Genomic DNA, 11,918 nt, shown 5'->3' with positions numbered 1-11,918 from the left:
ATTTAAATATCAACTTTTTTAATTTTACGTTTTTTATCCCGAAAGTTTTCTTAACATATTGATGAGATTTTTCTGATGAAAATGACATAAAACACGAAACTGGATAACAATTCATTTTAAATATACATATTCGAAATTTTCCTTTTATAACAAATGTGAATCATTTATATTATTACTGGTGCTTGCTAGACATTTAATATCAGACTTTAAATATTCTGCTTTCGGTTCTTTTAAATACAATCAAATAATTTCTTCAATTAGCGGTACTTGGATTACTCCGCTTCGAATAAAATATTTCGAAATTATTTTGAGGTTTAGGGAAATAAACATTTGTATTTTAGTCATTTCAATACTATAGACTGGATAACAATTCATTTTAAATATACATATTCGAAATTTTCCTTTTATAACAAATGTGAATCATTTATATTATTACTGGTGCTTGCTAGACATTTAATATCAGACTTTAAATATTCTGCTTTCGGTTCTTTTAAATACAATCAAATAATTTCTTCAATTAGCGGTACTTGGATTACTCCGCTTCGAATAAAATATTTCGAAATTATTTTGAGGTTTAGGGAAATAAACATTTGTATTTTAGTCATTTCAATACTATAGACTGGATAACAATTCATTTTAAATATACATATTCGAAATTTTCCTTTTATAACAAATGTGAATCATTTATATTATTACTGGTGCTTGCTAGACATTTAATATCAGACTTTAAATATTCTGCTTTCGGTTCTTTTAAATACAATCAAATAATTTCTTCAATTAGCGGTACTTGGATTACTCCGCTTCGAATAAAATATTTCGAAATTATTTTGAGGTTTAGGGAAATAAACATTTGTATTTTAGTCATTTCAATACTATAGACTGGATAACAATTCATTTTAAATATACATATTCGAAATTTTCCTTTTATAACAAATGTGAATCATTTATATTATTACTGGTGCTTGCTAGACATTTAATATCAGACTTTAAATATTCTGCTTTCGGTTCTTTTAAATACAATCAAATAATTTCTTCAATTAGCGGTACTTGGATTACTCCGCTTCGAATAAAATATTTCGAAATTATTTTGAGGTTTAGGGAAATAAACATTTGTATTTTAGTCATTTCAATACTATAGACTGGATAACAATTCATTTTAAATATACATATTCGAAATTTTCCTTTTATAACAAATGTGAATCATTTATATTATTACTGGTGCTTGCTAGACATTTAATATCAGACTTTAAATATTCTGCTTTCGGTTCTTTTAAATACAATCAAATAATTTCTTCAATTAGCGGTACTTGGATTACTCCGCTTCGAATAAAATATTTCGAAATTATTTTGAGGTTTAGGGAAATAAACATTTGTATTTTAGTCATTTCAATACTATAGACTGGATAACAATTCATTTTAAATATACATATTCGAAATTTTCCTTTTATAACAAATGTGAATCATTTATATTATTACTGGTGCTTGCTAGACATTTAATATCAGACTTTAAATATTCTGCTTTCGGTTCTTTTAAATACAATCAAATAATTTCTTCAATTAGCGGTACTTGGATTACTCCGCTTCGAATAAAATATTTCGAAATTATTTTGAGGTTTAGGGAAATAAACATTTGTATTTTAGTCATTTCAATACTATAGACTGGATAACAATTCATTTTAAATATACATATTCGAAATTTTCCTTTTATAACAAATGTGAATCATTTATATTATTACTGGTGCTTGCTAGACATTTAATATCAGACTTTAAATATTCTGCTTTCGGTTCTTTTAAATACAATCAAATAATTTCTTCAATTAGCGGTACTTGGATTACTCCGCTTCGAATAAAATATTTCGAAATTATTTTGAGGTTTAGGGAAATAAACATTTGTATTTTAGTCATTTCAATACTATAGACTGGATAACAATTCATTTTAAATATACATATTCGAAATTTTCCTTTTATAACAAATGTGAATCATTTATATTATTACTGGTGCTTGCTAGACATTTAATATCAGACTTTAAATATTCTGCTTTCGGTTCTTTTAAATACAATCAAATAATTTCTTCAATTAGCGGTACTTGGATTACTCCGCTTCGAATAAAATATTTCGAAATTATTTTGAGGTTTAGGGAAATAAACATTTGTATTTTAGTCATTTCAATACTATAGACTGGATAACAATTCATTTTAAATATACATATTCGAAATTTTCCTTTTATAACAAATGTGAATCATTTATATTATTACTGGTGCTTGCTAGACATTTAATATCAGACTTTAAATATTCTGCTTTCGGTTCTTTTAAATACAATCAAATAATTTCTTCAATTAGCGGTACTTGGATTACTCCGCTTCGAATAAAATATTTCGAAATTATTTTGAGGTTTAGGGAAATAAACATTTGTATTTTAGTCATTTCAATACTATAGACTGGATAACAATTCATTTTAAATATACATATTCGAAATTTTCCTTTTATAACAAATGTGAATCATTTATATTATTACTGGTGCTTGCTAGACATTTAATATCAGACTTTAAATATTCTGCTTTCGGTTCTTTTAAATACAATCAAATAATTTCTTCAATTAGCGGTACTTGGATTACTCCGCTTCGAATAAAATATTTCGAAATTATTTTGAGGTTTAGGGAAATAAACATTTGTATTTTAGTCATTTCAATACTATAGACTGGATAACAATTCATTTTAAATATACATATTCGAAATTTTCCTTTTATAACAAATGTGAATCATTTATATTATTACTGGTGCTTGCTAGACATTTAATATCAGACTTTAAATATTCTGCTTTCGGTTCTTTTAAATACAATCAAATAATTTCTTCAATTAGCGGTACTTGGATTACTCCGCTTCGAATAAAATATTTCGAAATTATTTTGAGGTTTAGGGAAATAAACATTTGTATTTTAGTCATTTCAATACTATAGACTGGATAACAATTCATTTTAAATATACATATTCGAAATTTTCCTTTTATAACAAATGTGAATCATTTATATTATTACTGGTGCTTGCTAGACATTTAATATCAGACTTTAAATATTCTGCTTTCGGTTCTTTTAAATACAATCAAATAATTTCTTCAATTAGCGGTACTTGGATTACTCCGCTTCGAATAAAATATTTCGAAATTATTTTGAGGTTTAGGGAAATAAACATTTGTATTTTAGTCATTTCAATACTATAGACTGGATAACAATTCATTTTAAATATACATATTCGAAATTTTCCTTTTATAACAAATGTGAATCATTTATATTATTACTGGTGCTTGCTAGACATTTAATATCAGACTTTAAATATTCTGCTTTCGGTTCTTTTAAATACAATCAAATAATTTCTTCAATTAGCGGTACTTGGATTACTCCGCTTCGAATAAAATATTTCGAAATTATTTTGAGGTTTAGGGAAATAAACATTTGTATTTTAGTCATTTCAATACTATAGACTGGATAACAATTCATTTTAAATATACATATTCGAAATTTTCCTTTTATAACAAATGTGAATCATTTATATTATTACTGGTGCTTGCTAGACATTTAATATCAGACTTTAAATATTCTGCTTTCGGTTCTTTTAAATACAATCAAATAATTTCTTCAATTAGCGGTACTTGGATTACTCCGCTTCGAATAAAATATTTCGAAATTATTTTGAGGTTTAGGGAAATAAACATTTGTATTTTAGTCATTTCAATACTATAGACTGGATAACAATTCATTTTAAATATACATATTCGAAATTTTCCTTTTATAACAAATGTGAATCATTTATATTATTACTGGTGCTTGCTAGACATTTAATATCAGACTTTAAATATTCTGCTTTCGGTTCTTTTAAATACAATCAAATAATTTCTTCAATTAGCGGTACTTGGATTACTCCGCTTCGAATAAAATATTTCGAAATTATTTTGAGGTTTAGGGAAATAAACATTTGTATTTTAGTCATTTCAATACTATAGACTGGATAACAATTCATTTTAAATATACATATTCGAAATTTTCCTTTTATAACAAATGTGAATCATTTATATTATTACTGGTGCTTGCTAGACATTTAATATCAGACTTTAAATATTCTGCTTTCGGTTCTTTTAAATACAATCAAATAATTTCTTCAATTAGCGGTACTTGGATTACTCCGCTTCGAATAAAATATTTCGAAATTATTTTGAGGTTTAGGGAAATAAACATTTGTATTTTAGTCATTTCAATACTATAGACTGGATAACAATTCATTTTAAATATACATATTCGAAATTTTCCTTTTATAACAAATGTGAATCATTTATATTATTACTGGTGCTTGCTAGACATTTAATATCAGACTTTAAATATTCTGCTTTCGGTTCTTTTAAATACAATCAAATAATTTCTTCAATTAGCGGTACTTGGATTACTCCGCTTCGAATAAAATATTTCGAAATTATTTTGAGGTTTAGGGAAATAAACATTTGTATTTTAGTCATTTCAATACTATAGACTGGATAACAATTCATTTTAAATATACATATTCGAAATTTTCCTTTTATAACAAATGTGAATCATTTATATTATTACTGGTGCTTGCTAGACATTTAATATCAGACTTTAAATATTCTGCTTTCGGTTCTTTTAAATACAATCAAATAATTTCTTCAATTAGCGGTACTTGGATTACTCCGCTTCGAATAAAATATTTCGAAATTATTTTGAGGTTTAGGGAAATAAACATTTGTATTTTAGTCATTTCAATACTATAGACTGGATAACAATTCATTTTAAATATACATATTAGAAATTTTCCTTTTATAACAAATGTGAATCATTTATATTATTACTGGTGCTTGCTAGACATTTAATATCAGACTTTAAATATTCTGCTTTCGGTTCTTTTAAATACAATCAAATAATTTCTTCAATTAGCGGTACTTGGATTACTCCGCTTCGAATAAAATATTTCGAAATTATTTTGAAGGTTTAGGGAAATTAAAATTTGTATTTTAGTCATTTCAATACTATAGACTGGATAACAATTCATTTTAAATATACATATTAGAAATTTTCCTTTTATAACAAACATAAATCATTTTACCAAATACTGGTACTTGCTAGACGTTTAATATAAGACATTGAATATTTTCCTTTCGGTTCTTTTAAATACAATAATATAATTTCTTCAATTAGCGATACTCACTTGGAATACTCCGCTTCGAATAAAATAATTCGAAATTATTTTGACGATTTAGGGAAATTAAAATTTGTATTTTAGTCATTTCAATACAATAGACTGAATAACAATTCATTTTAAATATACATATTAGAAATTTTCCTTTTATAACAAACATAAATCATTTTACGAAATACTGGTACTTGCTAGACGTTTAATATAAGACATTGAATATTTTCCTTTCGGTTCTTTTAAATACAGTAATATAATTTCTTCAATTAGCGATACTCACTTGGAATACTCCGCTTCGATTAAAATATTTCGAAATTATTTTGAGGTTTAGGGAAATAAACGTTTGTATTTTAGTCATTTCAATACAATAGACTGAATAACAATTCATTTTAAATATACATATTAGAAATTTTCCTTTTATAACAAATGTGAATCATTTATATTATTACTGGTGCTTGCTAGACATTTAATATCAGGCTTTAAATATTCTCCTTTCGGTTCTTTTAAATACAATCAAATAATTTCTTCAATTAGCGATACTGTCTTGGAATACTCCGCATTGAATAAAATATTTGGAAATTATTTTGAAGGTTTCTGGAAATAAACATTTGAATTTTAGTCATTTCAATACAATAGACTGAATAACAATTCATTTTAAATATACATGTTAGAAATTTTCCGTTTAAAACAAATATAAATCATTTTACCAATTACTGGTACTTGCCAGACACTTAATATCAGACTTTAAATATTCTCCTTTCGGTTCTTTTGAATACGATCAAATAATTTCTTCAATAAGCGTTACTTAGTTGGATTACTCCGCTTCGAATAAAATATTTCGAAATTATTTTGAAGGTTTAGGGAAATAAACATTTGTATTTTAGTCATTTCAATACAATAGACTGAATAACAATTCATTTTAAATACACATATTAGAAATTTTCCGTTTAAAACAAGTATAAATCATTTTACCAAATACTGGTACGTGCTAGGCGTTTAATATCAGACTTTAAGTATTCTCCTTTCGGTTCTTTTAAATACAATCAAATAATTTCTTCAATTAGCGATATTGACTTGGAATACTCCGCAATTTTTTCTGTTTACACTAAATTTAAAGTTTTGTTTACATGTTATAACAATTAGAATGTAGACGTTTTGCCGTTTCACGGTTTTTCCTCTGTTAATTATGTGTTTATAAATCATTTCAAACTAAAGCAGCACCATGCCCACCCTTAATTAAACCGTCTCAGTAGTTTACCGTAATTAATAATCTATTTTCGGAATTTATACGAGAATTTTTGAATTTTAGTAAATACTAGAGTCAGTGCATCGCGTATTGAAATAATAGCTTCATCCCTAGTTCGTTTATTATTGAATATTTTTACGCGTTTAACTTATGCTTCTCCCCAATTCTCGTCGCCTATTTTATTCAAATTTTCTTATATTCTAGAATCGAAAAAGATACGAATTCGCCTTTTTTCTTTTGATTCTTTCAATTTTTCACTCGCGTTGGACGAAAGTTTAGTTCAATAATAATATTGAAAATAATATAAACTCGCGGTTTCTCCCCTTCTGAATAAAATTGTAATAAATCGCGTTTCGAAGTACTTTTCACGTCGTCCATTCCACAGTGACTCACACTTTGTGAGTTTGTTAGTCTTGCAAAATCGATCGGAACTGGGAGGAAGGAAGGAAGGATGACGATCTGAGTGGAAGGAAGTAGAAGATGCAGTCAAATCCACGTTGCAGGGCTCAGCTGTTTAATCAGCGAACAGTGAGTTACAAAAATGGGTTTTTTTCTGGTGATTTGGTTTAGTAGTTAGTTGTGTTGTGTATTGCCAGCTCAAATATGAGTTGGCTGCCCCAAATTAAACCGTCTCAGTAGTGTTTCGCAATTAAAAATCGGTCTTCGGAATATATACGAGAATTTTTGAATTTTAGTAAATACTAGAGTCGTTGCATTGAGTATTATAATAGCTTCATACCTAGTTCGCTTTATATTGAATATTTTTACGCGTTTAATCGATACCTCCCTTCAAATTTACTTGCATTAGAGATTCGAGAAAGATATCAATTCGCGGTTTATTCTTTTGCTTTAGATACATCGCGTTTATTTCATAACTCTTTTCTTTTTTTTACGTTTATCCTATTTAAAGTTAATTTGATTCTAAAAATCGAGAATAATATAATATCGCGGTTTCTCCTTTTAAATAAATCGCGTTTCGAAATACTTTTCGCGTCGTCCATTCCACAGTGACTCACATTTTGTGAGTCTGTAAGTCTTGGGAAATCAACGACGAGGAACTGGAATGATTTGCGGAAGGATGACGATCTGAGAGGATGGAAGGAAGGAAGGAAGGAAGGAGGCAATGCAGCCAGGCAACCAAATCTACGTTGCAGAGCCCAGCTGCTTAATCTGCGAATTGTGAGTGAATTTTTTGAGGGTTTGGTGGTTGGTTATATATGTGTGTGCATGTGCATGTCGAAGCTGAAGTACCAAGAGGTCAAAGAAGATCTGGATCGACTCTACTGCATTGATGGTGCAAACGCCCTGCCATTATTAGAGTATCAAAGTAGTATACCGCGTTAATTCAATTTAGAGTCAATTTTCCCATTTACTTTCGATCGATACGAGAATTTATCACGTCGCGTCGCGTTTGATAAATAGCTTCGTCCCTTTTTCCATTTTTGCGTTTCTTTTTTGAATTTTTACTAAATGTCCCAACTAAAATCAACTACAGGAAACGCGTGACTACTCGGATAACGAATAAAAGTATGGAACACAGTTATTAAACGGCCTATTTGTTATTCATGAATAACGAATAATTTCACATTATTCTTATTTTAACACTTTGCCGGCCGCACATTTTTCGCATCGCGGTTAGGTATGTGTTGTTATACAAACATCGGAATGACGGCAAAATACCATTTCTCTAAGCCTTATAAAAATAACGGTGCAAAGTCAAATTTTTTTAACAGCGTTCGATAACCGAGAAGTCACGCGTGTACGCGTTGGTTCACGATCTGCGCTCTCGTGCCTGCGAGCGGGATCTACGCGCGCTCTGATTGGCCAGTGTTTTTCGTTAATAATTCAAAAACGAAGCTTCAACCATCATTTTGGTAAGGGAAAAAGTTGTTCAGAGTCTCCCTAGCAACCCCTCATTTTCAGGTGTTCGAGGAGTTACGGGACACCCTGTATATGTTCGACTTTCCTTGTTCGTGAAATGTTATACATATAACACTTCTACTGTAGAAAGGATTAAGAATCAAGGGTCTATTTCAGTCACGTCACGTCTTCGCGAGAAAATGTTGGATCGGTCCCTTTGCGGGTGTCTGCAAGGCTCAGCAAGGAAAATGCTGAACCCTCGAATCCGCTCCTCTGTTTGGCGTAGTCTCTGAGATCCTCTGGATTTTTCACGGTGGTTTGTATTTTTTCCGACGACGAAGCGACGTTCGTTGTCGCCGCGCGATACATCGTGGAAACGATCCGTGTAATTCTCAGGTAACTTAGCGGAAAGCGCTGTCGGCGACCGACACCAGTGATTTATACGCGTTTAGCGACCAATGACGCGAAAAGATTACACGGTCGGGCGAGCCTGGTCGCGCGTCCGATTAGCAAACGGACGCGTGCGCCTGCATACGCAGCGCAATTTTCTCTCTTGCCTAATGGTCCATAACCTTTGATTGGGCCATGTTTACGTGGCGTTTTTAACGACCGCCTCCCTCTGCTTCGCCCGCTGCCATTTACCTCCGCTAACGAGCTACCCCGGCCATCTCGAGAGGATGAACGAATCTTGATCGACGACCACTGTTCGTTGGAACCGGTAGTTGGATGACTGCTGTCTTTTATCGCTATACGTCAGTCGCCTTTGCGTTCGACAACTTCTCACGTTCGCAGAATGTGTTTTTAGTTTATTTAGATATTTAATAGAGGGTGGTGAGGTTGTTGAAGAATAATTGATGGTGCGTAAAAATGTGAAATTAGAGTGAGTGGAAGAATGAAAGTATAGAATTCTTTTTACCCGCGGTCATTTTCACCCGAGAATCATAAAGAGCCATAATTTTCAGCTAACATTTTCTAAACTTCTCTCCAGCTTCGTGTTATCCATTGTAACGCGAACCTCACTCGAACGAAGGCCACTACATCAACTTTACCGTCTTGCAGTACAACTACCATCCATTTCGTCGGTGGATCCGCAGTTATGTGCCGCGGCTCCGTTCTTTCCTCAAGTATTTCGCCGGGGAGCGATTAAAGGCGATGATTTATACGCTTCGTTTATTCGTTATCGCCGTTAGCGAACCGAGGTAAGCTCGTTGCCCACGAAACGACAGAAATACAGCCACAGTAGCCGCGGCTTTTCGAAAATGTTCAGCCATTGCCGATTCATCTCGCGAGCTCGTTTCATGATACTCGACCGTCATTATCTCTCTCTCTCACTCACTTCACTTCACTCACTCGCTTCACTTCACTCACTCGCTTCACTCACTCGCTTCTCTTTACTCACTCAGTGTCATTATCTCTCTCTCTCACTCACTTCACTTCACTCACTCGCTTCACTTCACTCACTCGCTTCTCTTTACTCACTCAGTTCATTTCACTCACTTCACTCATTTCACTCACTTCACACACGCACTCATTTCACTTCACCTCACTCACGCACTCATTTCACTTCACCTCACTCACTCATTCACTCATTCACTTCACTTCACTCGCTCACTTCATTTCACTCACTCACTTCATTCACTTCACTTTACTCACGCATTTCACTCACTCGCTCTCTCCATCAACAGCAGAAGCATTTCACGAATTCGGTTTCTTCGAATGAGAATATCTTGGAGGAAATGATCGTATTTCACGTGAAAGAATGTACAGATTAGGGCAGTACGCCGACGACATGGGGTAAAACGATGGGTGAAGAGGTGCAGAACACTGCACGCTCAGAATTGCGGACTGAATAGGAGTCGTTGCGGTATTCTCCGAACCACGTAGAGCTGCAGACCTCTTTGTTCTTATTTGCACCTCCGCCTTCCGAGTTAATAAACTATTTGTAGCCGGCTTACCCCGTACATCTCACCGGATGGTAACACTTGCTCCGAGCATGAATAATTCTTTTGTGCTTTTATCAGTGCAGTATGAAGCGTGTAAAGCGAAATGGTTCGCCGCGGGGGGTGGAGGAGGGGCACCTTTCAGTGGAAATTAAAGTTCGTCAAGATGCGCACGGCTGTTTTGCGGTAACGTATCTGCTTTTTCAAATATGAAAACTATCGGCGTTCCCACGTGACACGAATTACTACCTCCTACGCCTCGTTTCCTCCTCTATTCTCCGGACGATTTTCTCATTGTTCACGAGGTCGGCCCGGGGTTTTATCGAATCCTCAACGTTTCAACGTGTATCAACAACTCGAATCCCCTTTGTTCCCTCTGTTGACCCTGTCGGTATGTCTAACCACATCAGTGCTGCAGCAGCGTCGAACGGAATTCCATCGGACGGAAAGGTCCACGAATGAGATTCGAGAGATTCTGACAGGGGGCGGTGTGGGGGGAGTAGACAAGAAAGTACAATCGTTTAATTTATTGCCGGCACAATCATCGGAATATCGCGTCCGCGAGAACGCGAGCGTGTAGAACCGATTGCAGCCGACGGTTACGGACACGAAGGGTCCTCGTCGTTCGCGATTAATCAGCGTGGACATTTCGTAACGACGTAGCAAACACAACATCTGCCGTGTGCCCTCGCCACTAGACGTCAGTTCGGTGGTGCGACCAACAAAAGCGCCACCCGTTATGCACGAGTGCAACTCGAGAATAGCGTAGCTCTTGAGAGACAGAGAAAGGGAATCAAAGAGAGAGAGAGAGAGAGAGAGAGAGAGTACGTAGCCTGAAACGATCAGTGGTTAGGTAGAAAGAGGGCGAGAGAGAGAGAAAGGAAAGCAGCGACGCCAGGATGTCTGATCGTCGAGACGCTTCCGGCTACTCGATGAATCTTGTATCTTTTCGCGAGCGGTCGGGTAGACGTGTGCAACTAGGAAAAACGAGTAGGGCGAAGCTTAATTGATTTTCCGTTCCGGTATTGGTATTTCGTTCAAAATCTCGATAAGCCAGCAGTGCTGCTCGTAATAGCCGGCATTTGCAACAATGTTCCACGGAGGTATGCGAAAAATGTACGAATGAGGAGCACGTACACTAAAATCTACTAAAACGCACTTATTGAATGTCAAGCAAGCCTCGTTGTCATGGCAAATTTAACAGAAAATTGTTTGGTAGACAAAAGTCGTTACAAAATTATTAAGATCGTGAAAGAAAAATCATTCATTCTAGAATCTCGAAGTATAACGATCAACTCCACTCTTTGATATTCTTCCAATTTTATTATGATGAATTTTTCATACATAAAAGAAATTTAATAAATTTCATTCTACAGAGTTAGTCACTTTGACTTTTGAGTGACTCACATGACACTAACTTAAATCATATAATACTTTCCTCACGAATCTAATAGGCATTCTAATATTTATGAATCTCGAGTGTATAATTGCGGAGCTAAAGTTATTTTTCAACATTCGTTCGTACTTCCCGTATAGTTACTTACAAATTACTTAAATATCACATTATCCGATAAGATTAACATATTTATCTGCATTTAGTTGACATATTCTTCGATATGACAGAAAATTCAAAATTTTTCACAAAGGCAGTGGAAGATTTTCTATTTAAACAAAC

Source organism: Habropoda laboriosa, unplaced genomic scaffold (assembly GCF_001263275.1).
Source record: "Habropoda laboriosa isolate 0110345459 unplaced genomic scaffold, ASM126327v1 scaffold9, whole genome shotgun sequence".
Taxonomy (NCBI): domain Eukaryota; kingdom Metazoa; phylum Arthropoda; class Insecta; order Hymenoptera; family Apidae; genus Habropoda; species Habropoda laboriosa.
The sequence above is the reverse complement of the archived record's forward strand: the minus strand, read 5'-3'. Positions refer to the sequence as shown.